Source organism: Thunnus albacares, chromosome 1 (assembly GCF_914725855.1).
Source record: "Thunnus albacares chromosome 1, fThuAlb1.1, whole genome shotgun sequence".
Taxonomy (NCBI): Eukaryota; Metazoa; Chordata; class Actinopteri; order Scombriformes; family Scombridae; genus Thunnus; species Thunnus albacares.
The window spans coordinates 29,175,205-29,180,157 of record NC_058106.1 but is presented as its reverse complement, the minus strand read 5'-3'; the positions used below and the strand labels follow the sequence as shown (position 1 = coordinate 29,180,157).

General features: G+C 40.5%; 1 long non-coding RNA gene across 1 annotated transcript; it reads left to right on the top strand.

Annotated features, from left to right (window-relative positions):
* Positions 1-316: 316 nt before the first annotated feature.
* On the top strand, positions 317-4,601 carry LOC122983752. Its single transcript, XR_006403758.1, has 3 exons — positions 317-1,954; positions 2,139-2,209; positions 3,975-4,601. It is a non-coding gene; the product is annotated as an uncharacterized LOC122983752 (long non-coding RNA).
* The last annotated feature ends 352 nt before the right edge of the window (positions 4,602-4,953 follow it).

Below are 4,953 nucleotides of genomic sequence, written 5' to 3'. Positions count from 1 at the left end.
CATGCATTTTTGTGTGTCGCTGTACAACTTTTGACCTTATGCACAGCAGGTCCATCACAATTCAGTCACAGCAAACATAGGCTAGAGATCGAAAAACATTCCTGGTATCCAAGAAGAGGAGAGACGATGTCCTGCTTAAATCCAGGTTCTCACGAATGGCACTGGATCAAATTTATCCAAAGAGGGTCCATTTAGGTCCACAAACAAAAGTGAAAACAGGCTCTCTTCATGCAACCTGTTGCAACTCTGGCTTGCTGTGTCATTTACAGTGGAAAATCCTCTCTCGCGCCCAGCAGACGTGGGGAGGTAAGTGCGACTTGCTATGCATAGTCTCTCCAGTGTTTCGCCCTGTAGTGTGCCCTGCAGTTTCCATTCTCTAAACTGCTCCACACTCCACAGCCTCCCTGGCTGGTTCCCCCAGCCATTTAGCCAGACTGTGTACTTTTTGTTCGCCATACAAAGTCAAGGCCTCCTGCTGTCCTGGCCAAAAGCCCTCATGGAGCTTCTGGACTAAGGTTGACTCTGGTAAGCGCTTGGTTAGACTGGGAAACACCGACTCATAACAACGAGGCTTGTTTATTTTCCCCCTGCCTTCTGTCAGCTCCACATCTTTTAAAAGGCCTGATAAGACACACTGTTCAGCCTTCTTCATTGATTTCCCACCAGATGTCTTCATGGCTGTCAAAACATCAATGGTTTGTTGGATGTGGAGACTTGAATCCACAAGTGTCGTTTCTCTTCTCTGCAGCTTGAGAGATGGACTCTTAAGTTCGTACAGGATGTCTTTCATGACAGCCAAATCTTCCACAAATCCTGAGTTGGTTAGGAGCTTGTGAAGCCCTTTGTATTTTTGCCTCTCAACATCAGTGCGTGATGTGTCCTCACTCGATGTTTTAAAATGGAGTGCTAGGGCGGGGAAATCTTTCCATACAGCTTTTACTGTATTATAGCAACTGAAAACCCATCTGATGGTGAAAATTTGACCAATTTTCAATATTTGCATTTTGAGCTCAGCCGCTGCTTCTTGAAGCAATCTGGCATTCATGGTTGACTGGTGATAGAGTGAGTATAACTTTGAAATAAGAACTCAAAGTAATTACAGCCAGCCACTTCTTTAAGAGCATTTTTGACTGCCACTTCTAATCTGTGCGCCAGGCAGTGTACAGACTGCACGTTTGGAAAGTTGTTTTTGAGGCTGGCAATTAGTCCACTGGCTTTCCCTGTGAGCACTGCAGCCCCATCCGTGGCTATGCTTATGAGAAGCGTCTTCAAGAACTCATCATCCATTCCTGCTTTATGTAGACTCACCATCATAGAGTTATAAATGGATTTAGCATCAACCCCATCTGTAAGTTCCACTTTATCCAGGAAAAGATTATTGTCATGACCCTTACCACGGACATCACATCTTGCATAAATGATTAGATAGGGATGCCCATGAACAGTACTTTCATCAGTTGTGATGGATGTGGTTAGATTTGTGGATATTGCTGATAGCCTTTCTTTTGCCAAGGTGTACGCAGTTCTGAATGAAATTGTTGTTTTCTGGAGTAAGTCAGCTTGTAAATCAATGGAGCTGTTTGGGAGGCTTTCTTTTATTTATCTTATTTCGTAGCCTCCTTGCATCACGACCACTAACTTCACCATTGATCCATTCTTCTGCGGGGTGTACACCCGATTCCTTTTCGGAGAGCAGCAAGCTCTTTGCTCTCCTACACACTAAACACCCTAACTTCCCAGCGTTGACATCAAGCCAAGCATTGTGGTCTTTCCATTTGCCCACCTGCTTCATTGTCTAACCAGCCAGCAGGTCACTTATGTTAGCAGCCTCCTGACCTCTGTGTCCCTGTCAACTTCAACTTGACATGGTTCTGGGGATTGACTGGGCAGGAGAGGAACCCCAACTCACCTGTGCATGTGCTAGTGGCTGCAGAGGCACCAGCATTAGCTCCAGGTATATCCACTATGTTTTCATTGTTATTCTGATTCAGCTTTTCAGAAATGAATCCAAAGTTAGCAAGTAATGAACTTTGCTTTCTCTTTGACATATTTTTCTGATTTGATGCATACTGAGTCCGTATTTTTAAACAAGTGTAACCATGATGTCAAAACAGAAAAAAAACTCCACTGCTTTTCAGGTTGTATGGGGTAATGTTTTCTAACAGCAACAGTGCCACCCACAGAAGAAGGTCTTACCAGAAACAACCAGGTATTCAATGGAGGTAATGGAGGGAACACCACAACAATATTTTTCTGTATTCATATGTGTGAATAAATGTTTTGCAATTTAAGTAATGAATACTGGACATAGTAAGCTTTTAACAATCAGGAGTGAAATATAATTTTTAAAAGATTTTTCCAGAGACCCCTCCCAAAATTTTGCTTTTGAGGTTTTCAGGGGGTATCAAGGGTCAATCAAGAGGTCTTGGACCCCCGAAACCCCTCATTTTTCACACCCTGGTTAGAACCACATCTCCCGGATATTTAGTTGTGGATATTTTTGTGAAATAGACATCTTAATCTGTCTCTAACTTGTCTGGCTCTCTGTATACAGAAACATCCAGTGGTGTTGATGGATATTTCACTATTTTATAGTATTATGCTTTGAGATCAATAGCATAACACAAAGACTGGTAGACAATATACTCTGTCATGACCTGCTGTAACTAAGAATGTCAATCAATCAATCAATCAAACTGTACTTGTATAGCACCTTTGGTACAGGTTGGTGCAATTCAAAGTTCTTTACAGATGACTGTCAAGCTGATAATAAGACAGTACATGTAATAAACTTGCAATAGCCATGCGATTATATATATTGTATAGTATATTGTTGGATAATGTTGGTGGCCACTTAGCCTAATCCAATGAAAGATTCCACCCAGTGTAAATATTGTTACATTACACTAGCATTTATCTTTTATCTTTCTGTTATTCTGTGAAGACCCGCCCCCTACACTGCCTCTGACTGGCTCTGACCGTGATATTCTTACCCTAACCCTAACCATCTCACTCCTCATGCCTAAACCTAACTAACCTAACCAATGAAGGCAATGAGTACTAGAAGCAGAGTAGGGTGGGTCCTCGCAGAATGTGGGTCAGAAAAAAATGAGGCAGGTGTAATTGCCTGGCCGACATTTTCATTTAGCAGATAGCTATGGTGGCCCTGGGAGCTCAACCCACTGTAACTTAAGAAAACATATGCAAATAGACAAAACACAAGCAAAGTAAGAACGCATCTTCATCAATTTGACAACACATTCAGCATTTAGAAAACACTCTGCAAATACAGACAACACAACACATGACAGAAAAGCACTGCAATCACACCAAACGACAACGGAAGTGTTTCCAGAGTACACTTAAGAATGCCATGTACCACCTGCCTCACAGGTTTGTGATTAACCCATGCAATATGTGACCAAGTTCAGTAAATATCAGATTGCATTTTCACTTATTTAAGTTTAAAGACAATGTGTGTGATTGTCTAAACAGATCAAAATTTATAGTGGGATGAGTCAGCGATTTCTAGTGGTTTAGAAATTGGTCGCCATTGAAGCCACAAAAGTTTAGCCAATGGTATAGAGGCCCAATATGATAAGTTCCTCACTTGATGATAATCCCATTCAATTAAGTCTGAAAACTAGATCATTATTTCAAAAAGGTAAAAAAACAAAAAAAAAAAACATTCCCCACCAAACCTACATTCAGAATGTACAAAGCAAAAAGGTGGAAGCAAATATAAGGACCATTTTTGACTGAAAGAGCTGCTGTCAACCTGTCAGTCACCCTGTGGCTGATTTCTGTCATCAGAAATTCAAGGTCTTTGCGATTTATCACAGCTAGAAAACTAACTTATTGTTTTAGTAGTTTTAGTTATTATACTTATTTAGCATTTTTTGCCTACCTGGAAGATTAAATGATCCATTTGTAATGACTTGACTCATAGCGTTTGAATTTCTGACTGGCTTTAGGTTTGACGGAAGGGAATGTGGGTTCCCAGTGTCCCAGGAAGCTCTACACCAGTTTGATGACATTCTGCCAGCTCAGAGCAGTCTGTGTGTTGATGATAATCTCCAAATTCATTTTGTGGACTTGGAGAGACAGAGTGGGCTGGCTCCACCAGTCAACTGAACAACTACTGTTGAGAATTACATATCACCGAAAAATACTTTAGCATCTTCGGTTCCTAATTCTGTAACATTAGATATTTGTCTGGTAGACATGCCTTTGTAACCTCTGCCATGAAAGTTAAGTTTTCTCAAAAACTACTGGGTGGTTTGATTTGCTATTTGTGAGGCACATTCATGCTCCCAGGAAGGCATTGACTTTAGGGGTCCTGTGAATGTCCTTTAAGAACTGCTTTTAAGAAGAAAAAGATATTAGGTATTTAAGAATAGATTGGGGCAGAAAGCAATTGCTGCATTTTTATGTGTTGAAACTTTTTTTCTTGTGGCTACTTTCAAATCAGTGGAGGTGGTTTGTTAATTCTGATAAACCACATGAGGCACAACAATGGAACCCATAAACCTGTTTAAATTCTTATTGACTGTATGTGATTGTGGATTTACATGTTCTTCATTAAAGGTTCCTTGTACTGATGTGTAACTTTCTGTTACTTTATATCTCACTGTTTGTTGCAGTGATGATTCTGCACATTTCTTTTCAATTTTAATAACAGTTAACTACACAGCATCAGCTGTCGGCTTGAATGAGAAGAAAAGTGAAGGACGCTGTTGTGTCTGACAATGTTACTTTACAATGCCAAAACATCAATATTAACCTTGACTGTTTTCTTTTATTTCTTTTTGAAAATGTACTCCTCTCCATTTCTTTTAGTTTTCTGTATTTCATGAACTGATGAATAGCTGACTTTGCCGGGATGGCCTATGAATCAGTCACTGAGACACTAACACACACACACACATGCACAGAGAGAGATTAAAGATGCCG